General features: G+C 42.2%; 1 protein-coding gene across 4 annotated transcripts in view; it reads right to left on the reverse strand.

Annotated features, from left to right (window-relative positions):
• The window catches only part of LOC124034362 (angiopoietin-related protein 2-like), a 29,688-nt gene extending 24,217 nt beyond the window's left edge, over window positions 1-5,471 (reverse strand). Inside the window, exons 1-2 of one of the 4 annotated variants that reach the window (XM_046347466.1) lie at window positions 5,160-5,471; window positions 4,859-4,931 (exon numbers count right to left, since the gene is read on the reverse strand). The gene's annotated coding sequence lies outside the window, so the exon portion shown is untranslated. Of the gene's footprint in view, window positions 1-4,858; window positions 5,042-5,159 lie in introns of all 4 variants that reach the window. The other 3 variants (XM_046347464.1, XM_046347463.1, XM_046347465.1) reach the window with 3 other exon arrangements.
• Between the last annotated feature and the right edge of the window lie 16,378 nt (window positions 5,472-21,849).

A 21,849-nucleotide genomic window follows, 5' to 3' on the forward strand; every position in this document is an offset into this window, starting at 1 on the left:
CATTTTGTCTGTCATAGTTGAAGTGTACCTATGATGAAAATTACAGGCCTCTCTCATGTTTTTAAGTGGGAGAACTTGCACAATTGGTGGCTGACTAAATACTTTTTTGCCCCGTTGTATTTATTTTTTATCACAGAACCCATCCCCGCAGGAGACCTTTTGCCTTTTGGTAGGCCATCATTGTAAATAAAAATGTGTTCTTAACTAGTTAAATAAAGGTAAAAAAATATATATACAATATCAGTCAAAGGTTTGGATACACCTACACATTCCAGGGTTTTTAAAATAGTAAAGATATCAAAATTATGAAATAACACATATGGAATCATGTAGTAACCAAAAAAAGGGTTAAACAAATCAAAATATATTTTTGATTCTTCAAAGTAGCCACCCTTTGCCTTGATGACAGCTTTGCACACTTGGCATTCTCTCAACCAGCTCCATGAGGTAGTCACCTGGAATGCATTTCAATCAACAGGTCTGCCTTGTTAATAGTTTGTTAGTGGAATTTCTTTCCTTCTTCATGCATTTGAGCCAATCAGTTGTGTTGTGACAAGGTAGGGGTGGTACACAGAAGATAGCCCTATTTGGTAAAAGACCAAGTCCATAGTATGGCAAGAACAACTCAAGTAAGCAAAGAGAAAAGACAGTCCATCATTACTTTAAGACATTAAGGTCAGTTAATGAGGAACATTTCAAGAACTTTGAATGTTTCTTCAAGTGCAGTTACAAAAACCATTAAACAATATGATGAATCTGGCTCTCATGAGGACCGCCACAGGAAAGGAAGACCCAGAGTTACCTGTGCTGCAGAGGATAAGTTCATTAGAGTTACCAGACTAAGAAATTGCAGCCCAAAAATTGCAGCCCAAGTATAAAACACATCTCAACATCAACTGTTCAGAGGAGACTACGTGAATCAGGCCTTCATGGTCAACTTGTTGCAAGGAAACCACTACCAAAGAACACCAATAAGAAGAAGAGACTTGCTTGGGCCAAGAAACACGAGCAACGGACATTAGACCGGTGGAAATTTGTCCTTTGGTCTGATGAGTCCAAGTGTGTGATTTTTTTTTTCTCCAACCACTGTGTCTTTGTGCGCCGCAGAGTAGGTGAACGGATAATCTCCACATGTGTGGTTCCCACTGCGAAGCATGGAGGAGGTGTGATGGTGTGGGGATGCTTTGCCGGTGACACTGTGTGTGATTTATTTGGAATTCAAGGCATACTTAACCAGCATTGGCTACCACAGCATTCTGTAGCGATTCACCATCCCATCTGGTTTGCGCTTAATGGGTCTAACATTTGTTTTTCAACAGAACAATGACCCAACACACCTCCAGGCTGTGTAAGGGCTATTTGACTAAGAAGGAGAGTGATGGAGTGCTGCATCAGATGACCTGGCCTCCACAATAACCCAACCTCAACCCAATTGAGATGGTTTGGGATGAGTTGGACCGCAGAGTGAAGGAAAAGCAGCCAACAAGTGCACAGAATATGTGGGAACTCCTTCAAGACTGTTGAAAAAGCATTCCTCATGAAGCTGGCTGAGAGAATGCCTAGAGTGTGCAAAGCTGTCAACAAGGCAATTTTGAAGAATCTCAAATCTATTCTGATTTAACACTTTTTGGATTACTACATGATTCCATGTGTTATTTCATAGTTTTGATATCTTTACTATATTATTATACTATTATATGTATATATATATATATTTATATATATATATATATACAGTATATATATTACTATAAGCCTAGCCTACATTTTTGTCTCCCATTAATTGTGAAAACATGTCTTTAACACATTTAAATATATATTGTTACTGAATGCCCATATGTTATTCTCACAAAGCATCTGCCCACGAGTAAAAGCTCAGAAGAAGCCGTGGTTAAGTTTTGGTTTCAGTTTTAGTCTTTTAGTTTTTATGGAATTAATCAATTCCCACAAAGCCCTGTTGTATGATGCGGTGTGGCGTCATCAAAGTAGATGCTGATTGACTAAGAGACGATAGTAAAGGTTGGATCAAGCTACATTATCCAAACATACATAGAAGACCTTATTAAGGTTCTGAACGAAAGAGACAGTGATGGCCTTCAGTAATATAAGACCACGTTGTGGGATGTACAACAGGGGGAAAAAATGAATTCCTCAGTGGGACAAAGAGGACAACAACACATGATAATGATCTGGTCTAATGGAACAGTCACTGTCTCCCTTATGTTAATGGCCTGGGATTGATGTGGTTTCCCTCTCTGGAACATTAGCTCTGTGTCTGGGAGAAGCTATGCTCCGGCCACTCCATGTCACTCCATGCCACAGAAAAGCCCCATAGTACTACGCGGTCAGCCAGGAGTCTCCAATTAGTCTCCCAGCCAGGCTTCCCACCACCTCAAAGCTGGAGGAAAATGCCTGAGCTGGCAGTGGGGGTGTGTGTGTTCAGATAACACAACATGCCAGACGCAGGCTCCCAGGGCTCCCAGGGCTCCCAGGGCTCCCAGGGCTCCCAGGGCTCCCAGGGACCAGAGTTAGTTCTATTTGCCCCAAGACAGTCAATCTATTATTAACCCCTCCGTTACCTAGCACCTGAGGCAACAACAGCAGGCCCCATGCCCTCTTCTCCTCCGTAGTTATACAAAGACAGCTGACTAACTGGCCTTGTTATTGTCGTGACATAAAAAGAGGACGGTGTTACTATAGACAAATAACTACAGTAGCTTTATGGATGACAGTGCACTTGAGGTAAACAGTGTTCCTTATTAGGATTGTCTAATTAGGGCTGTTTTGCTCATTAGATTGTCTGTCAAATTCACAGCTTGGTAATGACTTTATCAAATCATCTCCCTGTTTTTTCCGTATCTAATAGTGTGTGACAGGCAGTGCTTTGTGTGGGTCAGTGTGGCTGTGAGCAGCAGCGTGCTCCAGTGTTTTTGTTCATGCGCAGCCCATAATAATTAGTAGGTGAGCAGAGCGGCCTGGCGGGCCTGGCTGATGTCTCTCGCCCTAGCCCCTCTCATTTCAGAGTGAGTGTGGCATTCCTCACATTCTTAGCCACTCTTTAGAGTGAGCTGCCACAGACAGACAGACAGACAGACAGACAGACAGACAGACAGACAGACAGACAGACAGACAGACAGACAGACAGACAGACAGACAGACAGACAGACAGACAGACAGACAGACAGACAGACAGACAGACAGACAGACAGACAGACAGACAGACAGACAGACAGACAGACAGACAGACAGACAGACAGACAGACAGACAGACAGACAGACAGACACGCTGGTAGTTGTGAAGAGAGAGAACGACAGAGAGAGACGCCTCCTCTCTGCTCCAGCTCTGCTGTACCTACAAGTCAGTTCTGCCTTCTGTTCTACCACACCACAGCTGTCATACATACACCAGCAGCTCTGTTATCTCAACTACCACAAACTAATACAAATGCACATAATTCTTCACAGTTAATTACTAGTCATAACATATGAATTCAACACCTCCCAATTTACAGCACTGGAGGACTGTGCAAAATGAGTTATATGCTCAAATTAGGACCAATTGACAGTGCTGGTTGTAAAACATTCAGTATGTCTTGGATCAGAATTAAGTTCCGTTTGAAATGGTAATCTGAGTAATTCATTATCTAAGGTGACACCATTCTTTCCTTACGCATGTAATCCTGGTTTGCCCATAACATGACACTGTAGACATAATTAACCTCAGCCCAGCCTCAGCCCCAACCTCCGCTACCTGCTCAGTCTGCTCTGAGTCTGACACTGATGGAAAGCAGCCATTGTTATGGCTTTCCACGGCAGATAATAGTTCTGATGATAGTTTAGCACATTTAATAAGGTTTCTTTCTTTTACTCTTTCAGGATTGTGTGTTGTGGTGTGTTTTGGACCTGCTGTCAGGCAGGGGGTTTCAGAAATCGTTTTGATACGTTCCTAATTGCACCATCGAAGCACTCTTATCCACAGCCCTGGCAGCAGAGACAAAGCAGAGATTCAACAGAACAGCCCTTTTTGTTCGTGTCCACTTCAGCATGGAGGTATATCATGAGGCAGCAGAAAGTTGTACCCAGTACTTTGTGCAGGATTTTATTTTTTAAAAACTGTAAATATTCATAAGCTTTATCCATTCATGTACAAATGACAGCAAACTCATTTAGACTAAAATGTATCTGAAATTTGGCATTTTGTGATGTGAATTTCTGTTATTTTTCTGAATAATAAAACAACCTCAAATAAGGAACTCCTACTAGTGTGAACCACATCACAAGATGAGGGCATAGCTTTTTATGGCACTGCTTACAATCATGAATGCCCCAGAGATGCTCCTGGTAAACAGACCAAGCTCCTACTATTGACACTTTTCACTGGCAGCCTATCTTTGTTGTTCGAGTATGTCTCTGGAAGGATGACAAGCTGAGTGTTTATCCGTGGTTATCAAGCCCTTGTTCTGGAAAGCTCACTACTTCATTATCTCTGCTTTTGTGTCAATCCCTCTATGCTGTGTCTATATCAGAGCCAGCTGCCTTGTTAAACAACTTAAAGGAATCAGACAGGGGAATTGCCCCGGGCAACAAACCTCTCCATGTATCTCCATAGAGATACCACTGAAGGGCTAATCTTCAAACTGCTCAGCAGGAATCTCTGGCTAACTCAACACGGGGTGGCCAAAGCCTTTCTGTCACTGTGCAGCTTAGCGATCAATTTCTACAAATGTACTAGATTATCAACAGATAAGACTAGCCACACTTAAAGAACTATGAGCAAGCCATGCTAGATGTTTGCATGTACACATTCAATAAAGACAGTGAAATATACAGGGAAAGTCAAATGCCACTGAATCCTTACCAGATAATTGTAGACTGTAGCTGGTTTTCCCTTCAGTTCCCTTGCCCTCCCGGCAACACTGATTGACGTGTCCCTTTGAAGAAAGTCATCACCAGTCTGTGTAAAAGCTGCTTGGGGCTGTCCCTCTCTCTCTGGATCACTTGCTCTTTGGCACCTGAGTAAACCCTGTCACTCAATAGTTGACTGTGGTTTGAATCATGTTATTACAACCAGGAGCTGCACTTGCTGGGAATAAGTCCTTTGTACTGTAGGCACTGGGCAAGGATAAAACAATTAACCTCATAAGATTTTAGACACTTACCAATTAAAAGAGAATACATCCAAATGTGTTAGATGTAATGGGTAGTTTCCTCAGAGGCAGTGAGAGAGCAGCAGGCAGTGAGAGGCCAGCATTGTCTGGTCAGTGTGCTCTCTGTAGCCCGGTAGGAGAAGACTATCACTTTCTATGTGCTGAGTCCATCACTTCTGCTGACGACTCTGAGACAATATTTTTCTGCTGCCCCCCTTAATAACTCCCCTTTTCTTTCTCTCCTTTCTCTCTCTCTCCCATGTCTCTCACTTTCCTTGTCTCTCTTTTGCGCTCTCTCTCTCTCTCTCTCTCTCTCTCTCTCTCTCTCTCTCTCTCTCTCTCTCTCTCTCTCTCTCTCTCTCTCTCTCTCTCTCTTCCTCTCTCAGTGCATTTACATGATGAAAAATGCTCTGACACAACGTTTCAGTAAGCTGACAAATTTAGCACAGGCCCTCCCCTTTTCTCCTTTCTCCTCCCCTTGGCACAAAGACACCCACAAGCATGAGATACAAGCTCTGGCTACACACACCTCCCCTCTCTCATTCCCACACACATACACAGTTCACTCCAGTTTCCCATCCCCCTCTTGGTCCACCACCACTATTTCTGGCATTGGTTGTTGGTTGTAAGAGCAAGGAGTGGTGATGACACAGTAATCAGAGCCTTATTGGGCATGTATATGAGCCACTGTAGGAGGAAGGAAGCAGCTTATAGAGATATGGAGAAAATAAACCCAGCATTAGTCCAATGGCAGTTTTGGTTTGAGCTAATAGTAGTTCATCTTTGGATGAGAGAAAGTTGTCCCTAGACCAGAGCTAATGGGCAGGCTCTCTTGGTTGTGAAAAGCCGCTCTACAGAGGGCACCAGATTGGGCTGGAGGGGGTGATGAGGATGATTTAAACGGTTCATTTATTTATTATCTCCTCATCCTTCTCTACCCAGTGTTGTTTTTGTTATTGTTGGGGTTCTTTGCATTATTGAGTTTGTGTGTTTGTTTTGTTCTTGTTGTTTGAAGAAGATGCCTGGAATTTGTTAGAGTGATTGGGAACAATTTGCTCAGTATGGACAGAGCCAAGGCGTGTTCATGATGTGTTAGTGTGTAGACAAGCTTGCCAAAGCTGAGAAAAGCAGTCATGCAGAGAATTGGCTGTGACAGTCTTCAACTGGCTATACTCAAATAGGTTGTGTTGTTCTCTCATTTTGCATAAGGACTGAATTGTTTATTTCTTAAGGTAATAGTCTTGTTACTAGGTTTCCGGATTCCACTTTAATTCTTTATTTACATGACGTGTTTATTTAGAATACTGTCTGAACCAGGATGATTAGCAACCTAGGATGATAATTATATGTAGACATTTAAATTAACCTTACCCTTACCAAAAAAAACAGGTTTCTGGCAAACAGTTGTGGCAAACTTTCTGCAAATTTGCTGCAAATTTGGGCTTCCCGGGAAAATGTTGCAAACAATTCACCCTTCACTAAACCCCGCCCCACTTGGTTACTGTTGCAACATTTTCCCGGGAAGCCCAATTCCCCATTCAACCACTTGCGAAACCCCTTCATAATGATCTCAAATTTGAATACACAATAAAACTAAACAAATCAGGAAACTCTTGTTTTTTTTGTGATGGACTATGATTACAATTGCTTCATGGCACCCTTGTCAAGTTATATTTTTAAGTGTAGCTGAATGGCTCTGAATTCACAGTCAGCATACAGTCAAACCAATAACAACATTTGAAGCAAATTAGTGCTCTCAAATTATATTCTGATGTCAACAGCAGATGGGAGTTGTATTCATTAAACTGCTACCTTAGCTAGCATACATTTTGAGAAAACAAGTTATATTAAGGAGCTAGCTAGCATTAGCAATGTTTGGTGGTTAATTAGACTGAGAGCTAGCTAATATGCTGTCCTAGCAAACAGTGTTGAAATGTCTTATTTAAAAAAACAAATCACATATAACTTTAAATGAATTTGCTACTCACAGAGGAAACTAAACTAAACATACTAAATGTACTAAAAATACTAAACAGCATGTATTAAGTGTCTTGCAAAATGTATCCAATATAACTTTCTTATCTATCTCACAATGAAAACAACATTATGCAGAGTGCTACAATATTAACCTTGAATGTGAATGTGAATAAAGAAAGAAGCAGACTGAATATTTCCTCTTTAAACTGTTCATTTTATCTTTTTTTAAATGTATTATTTTTGGGTAGCCACAACATTTACATGAGAAAATGTGAACACTATGGGGATGTTAACCTTAGGATGTTTAAAGAGACAATGTCAGAATGTACATTAGCTAAGTGATAAATGAGCAATGAGCTTTCAACCATTGGAATTTTTAAGGAGTATGAACAAAATGAAATAATTAAATCCACAAGAAATACAAAATCATACCCAGTTCAGAACTATTTACTTTTTTGAGTGAACTTTGGAGATGGCAGCCCTCTAGAAGTCCTTTGACCAAAGCTTGTTGAATACATACACTAAAACAATCAAAAACAACATTAAGATAGACCTACTAAAAACAATAACTGAACACATTTTATATTTTGGCATCTTAACATTTTGACTCAGCAGCTAATGTGCAGGTTTGGCATTAGAAAAGCGGGTTTCTGTTACAAAGTTGCCTTGATGTTGCTATGCTTCTCACTGATACTGGCATTCTATATACAGTGCCTTGCGAAAGTATTCGGCCCCCTTGAACTTTGCGACCTTTTGCCACATTTCAGGCTTCAAACATAAAGATATAAAACTGTATTTTTTTGTGAAGAATCAACAACAAGTGGGACACAATCATGAAGTGGAATGACATTTATTGGATATTTCAAACTTTTTTAACAAACAAAAACTGAAAAATTGGGCGTGCAAAATTATTCAGGCCCTTTACTTTCAGTGCAGCAAACTCTCTCCAGAAGTTTAGTGAGGATCTCTGAATGATCCAATGTTGACCTAAATGACTAATGATGATAAATACAATCCACCTGTGTGTAATCAAGTCTCCGTATAAATGCACCTGCACTGTGATAGTCTCAGAGGTCCGTTAAAAGCGCAGAGAGCATCATGAAGAACAAGGAACACACCAGGCAGGTCCGAGATACTGTTGTAAAGAAGTTTAAAGCCGGATTTGGACACAAAAAGATTTCCCAAGCTTTAAACATCCCAAGGAGCACTGTGCAAGCGATAATATTGAAATAGAAGGAGTATCAGACCACTGCAAATCTACCAAGACCTGGCCGTCCCTCTAAACTTTCAGCTCATACAAGGAGAAGACTGATCAGAGATGCAGCCAAGAGGCCCATGATCACTCTGGATGAACTGCAGAGATCTACAGCTGAGGTGGGAGACTCTGTCCATAGGACAACAATCAGTTGTATATTGCACAAATCTGGCCTTTATGGAAGAGTGGCAAGAAGAAAGCCATTTCTTAAAGATATCCATAAAAAGTGTTGTTTAAAGTTTGCCACAAGCCACCTGGGAGACACACCAAACATGTGGAAGAAGGTGCTCTGGTCAGATGAAACCAAAATTGAACTTTTTGGCAACAATGCAAAACGTTATGTTTGGCGTAAAAGCAACACAGCCCATCACCCTGAACACACCATCCCCACTGTCAAACATGGTGGTGGCAGCATCATGGTTTGGGCCTGCTTTTCTTCAGCAGGGACAGTGAAGATGGTTAAAATTGATGGGAAGATGGATGGAGTCAGATACAGGACCATTCTGGAAGAAAACCTGATGGAGTCTGCAAAAGACCTGAGACTGGGACGGAGATTTGTCTTCCAACAAGACAATGATCCAAAACATAAAGCAAAATCTACAATGGAATGGTTCAAAACTAAACATATCCAGGTGTTAGAATGGCCAAGTTAAAGTCCAGACCTGAATCCAATTGAGAATCTGTGGAAACAACTGAAAACTGCTGTTCACAAATGCTCTCCATCCAACCTCACTGAGCTCGAGCTGTTTTGCAAGGAGGAATGGGAAAAAATGTCAGTCTCTCGATGTGCAAAACTGATAGAGACATACCCCAAGCGACTTACAGCTGTAATCGCAGCAAAAGGTGGCGCTACAAAGTATTAACTTAAGGGGGCTGAATAATTTTGCATGCCAAATTTTTCAGTTTTTGATTTGTTAAAAAAGTTTGAAATATCCAATAAATGTCGTTCCACTTCATGATTGTGTCCCATTGTTGTTGATTCTTCACAAAAAAATACAGTTTTATATCCTTATGTTTGAAGCCTGAAATGTGGCAAAAGGTCGCAAAGTTCAAGGGGGCCGAATACTTTCGCAAGGCACTGTATTTGTTCAGCAAGGAAACAATCTGCCTTATATAAACGCTATATTATAAACTGGGACACATGCTGTGTTTATAACCAAGTGGGAATGTGGTCATTTCCACTTGTGAAGTAGTAAAAACGAGTTGGATGCATTAATGTGCTTAGAACTCCTTGAGAAACACTGATTGTCTAATGACAAATAATAAACTAAAAGTACAACTATAATGCTCGCAAACAAATGATGGTGTTCCAAAAGCATATTTATAGATTGCTTTTTATAAATAATGTTTTGTCTTCCTATTTAGTTGCCGGAAATGCTGTTATTGAAGTCAGCATGTGGGAGAAGTCAGAGCACAAGGATGATAGACTAGCTTCCCACTACTAATTACCAGTTGCAGGGGCGTTCAAGTGGATATTTCCCAGTTTTATTCGGTAAATACCACCTTCCCACTTGGTTATGAACATGTGTTCACCAGAAACAACTTCTAGTAAACTGATTGCCACTGGCAACACATTGCCAAAGGTTTTGCCACAGATTGAAATAGAATTTAGAGATAATTGTTTGCCTTGATGAGTGATTATGCCTCCATTAGCGGCCAATAAATATAATTGTTGAAAGTTTTCCTGCAAATTCATCACTAGTGGCAAACATTTGCATACTTCTGGCAACATTTTGTGGCACTCTATTTAGTTTGCAGCAAATTTGCCACAAATGTACAGGAAATTTGCAGCAACAAATAACATTTTGTAAGGGTACTAAGACAGTTAAATATAAATATAGTTACTTGTTTTCCAATAGTGAGTATGTAATAATAACAAAATATTAGCAGTTGCCATCATTCTTGCTCAGACTGTTGGTTTGTGATACTTGATCAAAGCTGACTGAAGAGAAATATTGGTCGGCTGAAACAGCATGTTACATGTTACCGTATTATAAATGCTACACTGTTATGTAAGCATGTTATTTCTCTGCTTTTATTGGAGCTTGGTGTAAAATAGAATCATTAAGTGAAACTGTGGGTTTTTACAATGTACAGGATGTCTGGCTTTTCCCTTGAGCTACATACATTCTAATGTGATTCAGATGTTGCCTCTCACTGCTATAGGTATAAACATGAGACCTATAGGCTATTTAGCCTCCCGTCCATCAGGCAAGCCCTAACCTCTTGTCGGCCAAATAGTCAAATATAAGATTTACGTTTATAATCCTCCAATGTTTAAACACATAAAACATTGTTATGAGTCAGAGGGAATGTGATACTTACAACACTGAAATGCCAGGCTTTAACTTAACTGCAACCTGAAATATAGATGAAAATAGCTAAAACATAATGTTTATTGCCATAGCTGACCACATTTTTCTATTTAGAGTAGGCATTTTGCTTTCACATCATGACACCAACTCTTAAAACACTGAAGTTCATAATTTAGCAGCCTGCCTTTATTGAGATTCTACTGATTTGCTACTTAACTGTTAAAATGCAGTAGGCCGACATCAATGAGCATTTATGAATGAAAGACAGTTTGCATTTATGCATTTCTAACCAGAAACACGTTTGTATTATTTGCAAATGAAACCTTGAGTTCTCATTTCTATACAGAAAAGGGCTCTCGATTGGTTCAGCGGTATAAGGCACTGCATCTCAGTGCTAGAGGCATCACTACAGACACCCTGGTTTGAATCTAGGCTCTATCACAACCAGTCCTGATTTAGAGTCCCATAGGTCGGTGCACAATTGGCCCAGTGTTGTCTGGGTTTGTCCGGAGTAGGCCGTCATTTTATATAAGAATTTGTTCTTAACTGACTTGCCTAGAGGTTAAAAAAATTAAAAAGACTGTTTTGAGTAGAACGCTCAGTTGGGCACCAGTCCTAAAACAAACATTCAAAACAATATATTGTTGTTAAATAAAGGTTAAATATGAAAAAAATACCGTAGTTTGGAAAAGGTGAAGAGAGTGCTCAGGTGTTCTTCTTGGCATGAGCTTTACTGAGCTGAGCAATTCCTGGAAAATTGTTGACTTTATAAAAGTAAATGCATATTGTGGATTCAAAGGTATTGAAAACAAACCCACTGAACGACAATATCTCGAAGCCGTTAATATAAAGTAGCAGTTAGGTATTTGGTGGAGCTTGCAACTAGCGACTACTTTGAGAGGGTTTCTTCTCACTCACTTGAAGACTGCATGAGATCCCTCTACCCAATGAATTGTCTTTATAGCTCCAAGAGCCATCCTTCACTGAGCCAGAGCAGGTGCTTTTACTGGACGGACTGTGTGTTCATCATTATTGATCACTTCCATGAATGTCCCTTCCATGAATGACTCTTCTCTGTCCGCCAAATGTGAATGGGCTATACTCTGCCTTTTCTCAGGGTGCTACGATGATATCCCTTTGGTGGAGTGGGAGATGTGCTTTGGTAAAAGTGGGTGGGTTTATATCCTGCCTGGTTGGCCCTATCGGGAGGTCATTTTGGATGGGGCTACAGTGTCGTCGCCCTCCTCCCCACCCTCCTGTATCTACAGTGCATTCGGTAAGTATTCAGACCCCTTGCCTTTAAAAAAAAAAGTGTGTTACAAACGTATTCCTCATCAGACTACATACAATACCCCATAATGACAAAGTGAAAACAGTTATATATTTTTTTAAATACAGAAAACCCTTATTTAAATAAGTATTTCAGACCCTTTAATATGAGACTTGAAATTGAGCTCAGGTGCATCCTGTTTCCATGGATCTTCACTGAGATGTTTCTACAACTTGATTGTAATTGACCTATGGTAAATTCAATTGATTGGACTTGATTTGGAAAGGCTGACACCTGTCTATATAAGGTCCCACAGTTGAAAGTGCATGTCAGAGCAAAAACCAAGCCATGAGGTCAAAGGATTAATGTGATTAATATGCAAGTCCTGGTGAATGTTATTTTGTGCCCATACAGTAACTTAACTCATGATTGCCAATGCATGCTCTTCATCGTTCCAGAATTTGTCATCCCCAAAATATTTCCTTTGTGAGAATGGTGTGTACTGTACTTACAGTGCCTATGGAAAGTATTCAGACCTTTTGACTTTTTCCACATGATGTTACATTACAGCCGTATTCTAAAATAGATTAAATATATTTTATTTTCTCAGCAATCGAAACATAATAACCCATAATGACAATGCGAAAACATTTTTTTTGCAAATGTCTTAAAAATAAAAAACAGAAATACCTTATTTACATAAGTATTCAGACCCTTTGCTATGAGACTTGAAATTGAGCCCAGGTGCATCCTGTTTCCATCATCCTTGAGATGTTTCTACAACTTGATTTACCACCTGTGGTAAATTCTATTGATTGGACTTGATTTGGAAATATATAAGGTCCCACAGTTGACAGTGCATGTCAGAGCAAAAATCAAGCCGTGAGGTCGAATGGTCTGTAGAGAAGGGAGGTGACGACGCCGGGGTTCGCGGCCACATGGAAAGCCCAAGAAACAGCCCAAATGTTTTGGGAGGGGGAACAAGGGGTGGTCGGCGGAGCCGAGGAGTGAACCAGAGCCAGTCTGGGAGAAGAGGGAGAAACTGGAGGAGAGTGAACGGAGAGAGTCAGAAACTGTCAGTGAGTGGATGGAGATATTGGAGGAGAAAGAACGGAGAGAGTTGTTGAGTTTTTGGAAGATGCACGACATTTGCCCTAAGGAGCATGTTATCAGTTTAATGCCTCCTGAATCAGCTCCCCGTACTCGTCCTGAGGAGCGTGCTATTAGTCTGGTGAAATCTGTGCCGGCTCCACGCACCAGGTATCCAGTACGCATCCACAGCCCAGTAAGTCCTGTGCCAGCTCTCCACACTCGCCTTGAGGAGCGTGTCAGACTTTACGCACCAGATCTCCAGTGCACCTCCACAGTCCAGTACTTCCTGTGCCAGCTCCCCGCACTCGCCGTGCGAGGTGTGTCATCGTTCCGGTACAATTTCTGACAGTTCTATGCACCAGGTCTCCAGTGCGCCTCCACAGCCCAGTACGTCCTGTGCCAGCTCCACGCACCAGGTCTCCAGTACGCATCCGCAGCCCAGTACGTCCTGCGCCTGCTCCCCGCACTCACCCTGATGTGCGTGTCACCAGTCCGGTACCACCTGTGCCGACTCCAGGCATCAGGTCTCCAGTGCGCCTCCACAGTCAGGTACGTCCTGTGCCAGCTCCACGCACTCGCCCTGAAGTGTGTGTCACCAGTCCGGTGCCACCTGTACCGGCTCCATGCACTAGGCCTCCAGTGCGTATTCACAGTCCAGAGCTTCCGGCGATGGTCCCCAGTCCAGAACCTCCTGCGACGGTCCCCAGTCTGGAACCTGCTACAGTCCACGGTCCGGAACCTCCAGCGAGGGTCAACGGTCAGGAGCTTCCAGGCAAGGCGTCCAGACCAGCTCCAGGGCAGGTGCTTTCCTCTGCGCCGGTGGCCAGTCCAGGCATGGTGTCCAGTCCAGCTCCGAGGCTGGAGCCTTCCTCTGCGCCGGTGCCCAGTCCAGGCACGGTGACTAGTCCAGCTCCATGGCCAGAGCATTCTCCTGCACCGATGCACAGTTCAGGCACGGCATCCAGTCCAACTCCATGGCCGGAGCCTTCCCCTGCGCCGATGCCCAGTCCAGGCACAGTGTTCAGTGCCAGTCCATGGCAGGAGCCCTCCTCTGCACCGATGCCCAGTCCAGGCAATGCGTTCAGCCAGGCGCGATGGCCAGATCCGAGGTCTGGGTGGGGGCTATGACCCGCACCGGAGCCGCCACCGACACTAGTCACCCCCCCTAGCCCTCCCATTTTGTTTCAGGTAACTTTTGGGGGGGGGGGGATACTGTCACGTCCTGACCATAGAGAGCCCTTGTTTCTCTATGGTGGAGTAGGTCAGGGCGTGACTAGGGGGTAGTCTAGTTTAATATTTCTATGTGGAGTTCTAGTTTAATTTTTCTATGTTGGTGATTTGTATGATTCCCAATTAGAGGCAGTTGGTAATCGTTGTCTCTAATTGGGGATCATATTTAGGCAGCATTTTTCCCACCTGTGTTTGTGGGATCTTATTTTGTGTTTTGTGCATGTGCACCACGTAGTCACGTTTCGTTTCTTTATTGTTTTGTTGTGGAACCCAGATCACGCTGCACATTGGTCCGAGTATGCTTCCAACGGCGATCATGGCAGGTGCTTCAACAAAGTGCTGAGTTAAGGGTCTGAATAACCTATGTAAATGTAATATTTCATTTTTTTTATTTTTATACATTTGCAAAAATTTCTAAAGACCTGTTTTTGCTCTGTCATGGGCTATTGTGTGTAGACTGATGAGGGAAAAAACAATTTCATCCATTTTAGAATAAGGCTGTAACATAACAAAGTGAGGAAAAAGTCAAGGGTTCAGAATACTTTCTGAACGCACTCTATGCTGCAATTGTCTATGTGCTGGGGTGTTCGGGTCAGTCTGGTATAATTCTCCAGTCTTATTTGGGGTTCTGTGTGATATTAGGTATGCTCCCTCTAATTCTCCAATCTCTATCTCTCCCCTCCCAGAGGACCTGAGCCCTAGAACCATGCATCAGGACTACCTGGCCTGATGACTTCTGTCTGTCCTCGTCCTCAGTCCACCTTGTTGTGCTGCTGATCCAGTTTCTGCTGTTCTGCCTGCAGCTGTGGAACCCTGACCTGTTCACCAAACATGCTACCTTGTCCCAGACCTGCTGTTTCAACCATCTCTTTCCCTCTCTAATCTTTAAGAACTGGTCTTAATGGCCATGTAGTCGTATATTCTCCACCCGGCACAGTCAGAAGAGGACTGATCACCCCTCAGAGCCTGGTTCCTCTTTAGGCTTCTGCCTAGGTTCCTGGCTTTCTATGGAGCTTTTCCTAGCCACCGTGCTTCTACATCTTGCTTGCTAGTTGGGGTTTTAGCCTGGGCTTCTGTGTCAGCCCTTTTTTTAAAGCACTTTGTGACAACATTGGACTGATTGATTCAATGCCATAATGGTTGTTATGCATGCTGTGTTGATGTAAACTAGGTATACACTAAACCTTTTTTCTCCCACTCATCTAATTATGTGCTAAGCATGCATTGTTCTTTTTTTCTCAAATGTGTTTTGTCACATACAGTATGAAAGCAAATGCACATATTATGAGATTTAGGGTTTAGGCTAAACGTTAAAAGGTGAAAGGATGGTCGTTAAGAGGGGACAATGCAATGAGCCGCCTTCCCTATCCACAGAAAATCATGGTAATGAGAGGCCTATACAAAGAAAAAGAGGTCTGCACTGCAGATCATTCACATACAGCTCACATCATCGCCACATGATGGGAGACAGGCTCAGTGACTTGTCACAGCCCATCAAAGACTCCCTTGCTAAAATGTAGCAGTATCTATTTAGGGATGGAAGAGCATCTCATACAGAACACATTGTGCAAAGTTATTGTGTTCCACATTAAACTTAAGAGAGTTTGTGGTGGAAAGTGAAGGAATCTATGTCTGAATACAGGCAATGGTAATGGATAAGCAGATGATTTGATGTGTTGCCTCTTGGTTTTAGGCGACATAGCCTATGCCCATATCAACTTTGTGTTGTCTTGCTGTTACTCTAAATGCCTCAGGCCCTTTATCATAAGTAAAGCTTCATCCTAAATCATGTCTGTATAAGTATCAGAACTGCCCAAAAGAATCCCGAAGGATTTTGGTATGGATTTTTACTATGGCAAGAATCAAGTTGCAGCCTTTTCTTTGATCAATACGGGGAGTGAATTTGAGAAAATGTACTGTATGTTGTGCTAATCGGCACTGCATCCTGGTAACTGTGACATGAAGTTCTGAATTCTGTCTGATGCCCAGGGCTGAAGTTCAACAACTTGAAGTTCCTATCTGTCTTTATCCCTCTCTTAGTTGAGGGATGTACTGTAGCATCAAGCAGTAAGCAATAGGCCATGGGAAGATAAACAAGAGTAAACAGAAATAAGAAAACAGCAGAAATCCAAGCTTCCATTTTACAGAGACACTGTGACACACAACATTGTTTTTATTCATATCACTGTGATCAGTTAATCGTGGCTAATACAGATGGATTAACTGGCTTTCCGGTGTTCATGAGTATAAGCTCCCAGTTACTGTCGATGTGGCTGTATGTACTGTCAATGAGCAGCAGTGACCTTATTCCAACTGCAGAGTCATGACATGCAGTACTGTAGCATAGATATAACGTCAGAGTCACCTGGTGTATTCATAGGACAATAGGTACAATATATTTAGGAAAGAGAGAAAACATAATCTTACACAAATCAAAGAGATGGAATAGAGATGAGGCAGACATCTCTGTGATTTAGCTGAACAGTGTGTGCCTGATGTGTGCCCTACTGTGTCAGATCACCACACACACACACATAGTGTGGTATGCATGCTGCTCAGCCCCTGCAGGATAAACATGGTTCTGCTGCACCACAAGGCCAGAGTGTGCCCCCGTCTCCCTGGCCATGATGGATTGTTCCATGGTAACCCTAGCGACCTAGTCACCCCTGGGCTGCTCTCAACTGTTACTCACTGTTTGGAAGCCCACGTTGACTGACAGCTCTCGGACCAGAAGAGAAATATAGGTTTCTTTTTGTGTGGAATCTTAGCATCAGAGCATGCTTATTCCCTCTGGATGAAGTATTGGGTGGGTGAATTTCTGTCTGGAAATTATATTTATTTCTGGGTGACTTGTTTACTTACAATTTACAGTACAGTGCACTTACTGTACAGACTGTTCCACTCCTCACACACAAGCCCCAGAGCTAAAGTAAACAGTCAGATGAACACCTCATCATCACTCAGTTTCAACTATCATGCATCATGAAGAGAATTACAGTCTGATAGAATTATTGATATCTGTTTCACCTGTTCTGAGACGCAGAACAGGCACTCTGTAACTACAGTCTCTTGTATCCTCCCCCTAGTTGCTCACCAAGACTGGGGCCTTTTCCGTGTAACACTTGAGTCATTTTCCATCCTCTCATGTACTTTTCAACTTTGTGATGTTTTTTTTATTTTTATGAAATGGATGGATCTATTGGCTGTGCATCTGGTGATGTGCCTGAGGATGTCTGCTGTTGTGGAGCTGTAAAGACAGCTGGAGTTGCTGGGAAGATGGAGTGTTCTGGGTTAAGACTGACTCGGACGCAGGTCACATCTCTAAGTGAGTCACAGGATTTGCTTTTTGAAGAAGAGGGCGGGGAGGTCAATGATCTCACTGTTTGTACACCATCACACGGCATACGACTATTCTTTCATGATACATTTAGATGTTCACATGCTGTTGTTTTATGTGTTTTTTGTTATCAGGTCATTTAACATTAATCATATGAGTAATCCCACTTTGGACTTTCTCAGTGATGCAGGGGAAAACTGACCTGCCTATCTTTACATAGTATGGTTCCAGCCATTGCATGTCAGTTGGGAAGGACTAAATGCTGTGCCGGATGTGATTGTTAAGCTGGAACCTGGTCTGATGTGGAAAAAATGTGTCTGGCTCAGGATTCTGTCAGAATCACACTGACTGTTAAAAGCCTCAGAATGAAACCACCAAATGTGGAACGTGTGAGAATTCAGAGGAATGGGATTTAATTTCAACTTTATGAGTCTGAAGTTGAAAGTGTGAGTGGCTATAGGAATGTAGGCCTGTGTGGCCTAGTCTTCACATTACCTGCCCATAAATCCCAGCTTGTATGATTTATTGATTCATCACCACAAGTATTGAAGCTGCAAATGTCACATTTCAGGGATCTAGCAACCTGGTTTCCCTGAACTACATCCTAACCCTGTGCTGTTATTCAATTACAGCAGATTTTAACAGCCATTCAGCTTGACAGAAATCTTGACTAGATATAGGGAGAATAGTCACCCTTCTGCAATCCTCCAGGATTACAGAGGAGCAAGCTCATCTAACTCAGTACATCTGTCCTCTAAATGTATTACATTTGACAACATACGATGTATTCCAAATCTAAAAGCCATGCCATTTCAAGTTCAAGGTTACATTTGTACAGATGTAGGATCTTAATTTGATCACCCTGTTGCTGGAGCAAATGTAAAACCTGTAGTATATTTCAGGTTTAAAAAAGTTTGTAATGTCCACTTTCAGATTTGATTTTCCCTCAAGAAAAACATATCAACCCCTACAGGAATAACATTTCATGTTGCTGCAGGATTATTTTCCTTCTGTAGCAAACTGTCTCAAATTAAAATCCTATATCGGTAGGCCTTAAAGGCTTCTAAAGCCATACCTTATGGTTTCGAGTCATGTATTTTATGACTGACTTCTGTACATTACTGGGAAGGAAATCCAAGAAAACAGAGTTCGGTAAAGATGTTAGCAGGTGCTCCATGTCAGGAAACATTGACACCGTTTCAGAACATAATAACAACAAATAGAAGGACGTGCCATATCTCTTGACTGCCTCACCTAAACCGATAATGATGGATAAACTAAACGAGGAGATGAAAAGGCAATGGCAGCTGGACCAAATAAATATTAAAGTGAAGGGATTCCCCTATCACATACCTGATGGCATGGGACCTCGTGAGGAAGGCCTGGTAATGCGGGAGAGTTTCTTTCAACAGGAGTGGTCATGATAAACACTACAGCTTCCAGCTTAGCTGTCAGGTCTTCATCTCACACCACAAAATTATGCTGTCAATTACTTCATTGAATAGTATCAGAATATTTGACCCCCCCATATTTTCTTTAGTTGTTGAAATACCAGCTTGATTGAAGTGGATGTAGAAAATCTTAACTTTTCTCTAATGATAAAATGACATGTATATAGTTAACAGTTAATAAACACGATAAATGGTAAATGCCTTTACTTAGATCATTCCAGTGGACTGTTCTGTCTTAGTTTGTAGAGGAGTGAAGAATAATACTACCTCCAGTTTATTAGTTACACTTAGTAAGGCAAAACAGTACCCCGCTTCTCAAATCTTAAAACAACACGCCCATGTGACAGCTCCGTTTTACAGCCTCTTGAATAATTATGTTTTACACCTCAAATTCCTGTAGTCGGTAATGTTACGCAACCTTTATGAGGAGAACAACATCATTTTGAAAGCGGTTTTGAACAAGCTGGTCTTCATGCCAAGTGTTGCTTGTAGTGGTGTTAACATGAATCCCATGTTCAGTGCTGCCTCGACTGCTTGACTGTGGAGGACAAGATGTGCTCTGCTGGTGTGTATTTAGGTTCAGGTCTGCTGACTTTAATGGCTGATATCCTGGGGACAGCCTAGTGATCAGTGGGGACAGCCTAGTGATCAGTGGGGACAGCCTAGTGATCAGTGGGGACAGCCTAGTGATCAGTGGGGACAGCCTAGTGATCAGTGGGGACAGCCTAGTGATCAGTGGGGACAGCCTAGTGATCAGTGGGGACAGCGGTGGGGACAGCCTAGTGATCAGTGGGGACAGCCTAGTGATCAGTGGGGACAGGGGGGACAGCCTAGTGATCAGTGGGGACAGCCTAGTGATCAGTGGGGACAGCCTAGTGATCAGTGGGGACTCCTGTCCTGATCCATCCATACCCAATTTCCACCGTGTTTATGTACCTTGGTGAGCAGAGCTCCAATCCCTACTGAAGTGTGGTACCATTCTGAGCCAAAACTTTAACTCTCCAGTAGGCTTCACTGCTTAAAAATAGCCAAAGAGTTCCAGCTGAAGAGTTACAGGTAGCAGGGTTAGGCAGAATATCAGTAATAACAATGTCGCCAAAGTGTTTTATTTTGCATGTTGTAGTCAAAAAGTTTGATGTAGATCTAATAAACCCCAGCAGCAACGCTAAATCTGTAAGCAGTCTGAAGTAGTTTTCAGTTACCTGATAGAGCCCAGAGATTCTGGAGCAAACTAAACTGGGTGATTATTAGGAGATTCTGATAGATCTACCATACTCTAAGGACTGAGACCACATACCTAAGCAGCTCTCCCAGCGAGCAATGAGGAATCGGCCCAGAAGCGGCCTAATGCAAATTTAAATGAAAGAACACAAAAGTACCCGATATAGTCATTTTAAATATTATCGTTATACATACAAAAACATTTTGTGTTGGAGGAAACACCATACAACTGGTGACCGTGTCAGCGTGCACACGCCTGGCGCGACCACAGGAGTCACTACAGCGCGATGGGACAAGGACATTCCGGCTGGCCAAACTCAGACGGCGCTGGGCCAATTGTGTGTCACCACAGGTTTCCCGGCTGCAAAAGTCATGGGTCTCGAACCAGCATCTGTAACAAAGCAGTTTGCACTGCAATTCAGTGTCTTAGACCACTGCACCACTCGGGAGATTCTATCCAGAAAGTTTTTTATGCTTATCAATTGCCTTGCACAAAGTATCAAAATACTCAAATACTACTTAAACAGGACTCTTATATACATTTAATTTCAATGTTAATTGTATTTGTTTTATCACAGAAACAATGAGAAAATATGGATAAATAAATAATTAAATGTTAATTCTATAAGACAGCCCATGCATTCGTCTGCCAGAGAGTAGCCCAAATTGGACCGAGCCACAAGTAATATATTTGGGCCAGATAACTCACACCGGAATCGGCCCGAGCTCAATCCTCGCATCCTAGCCATAAGTAATACTGCCGAATAATAATCCCGCTGAGTGCCCGGACTCTCAGCGGGATTCAGCCCAGATCCACTGTGCTAGCTGGGCTATTGCTTTATTTATGCACTGTCCTGTTAGCCATGTCTCCTATTTAAGCTATGTTCTACCTTCTGTCACGATCAATGATATACAAAATTGGTTAATGCATGTACAGTAATCTAAAAGTCAGTACTCATACAGCACTTAGTGAGGGGATTCCTTTTTCTTCTTGATTGGAATGAAAGTGGAAGAAGTTGAAACGACTGTGGTTATGCTTAGCCGCCAAATATCTGACAGAACTTGAAGCCAGGAGACTTTCTTTAATGATGTACTGTATGTCTGATGTGTCTTCACTCACTGTTCTCCATTTCACATTAGTCTGCTAGCCATCCATCATTTTATTCAGATCAATTACTGCTTAATGAGTATATTTCCAAGCCACAGACAGTGACCCTAAACACCTGGGCGTACACTCTGTCCAGTTTATTTGGCCAAAGTCACTAAAGTGTGGTGTTTTCCTCCCCAATGTTTGAGAATAGCATCTGTATTTGTGTGTTCCTGCCAAGAAACACACAACTTTCTGTGGTCACAGAAGCCCAGTCGCCTTGTGCAGAGATGCATCCAAAGAGCAGAGACGCTGATGACTGATTTCAACATCTCCTATTGAGAGACCTTGACAACCAGAAACACTGGTGACCTTTAACCTGACCAGGTCCAATCCTCTCAGCTGGACAGTGTTATATTGCTCTATATAACCATTTTTAGATATAATCTATGTAGCCCTCCCCTCCT

Source organism: Oncorhynchus gorbuscha, linkage group LG04 (assembly GCF_021184085.1).
Source record: "Oncorhynchus gorbuscha isolate QuinsamMale2020 ecotype Even-year linkage group LG04, OgorEven_v1.0, whole genome shotgun sequence".
NCBI classification, from domain to species: domain Eukaryota; kingdom Metazoa; phylum Chordata; class Actinopteri; order Salmoniformes; family Salmonidae; genus Oncorhynchus; species Oncorhynchus gorbuscha.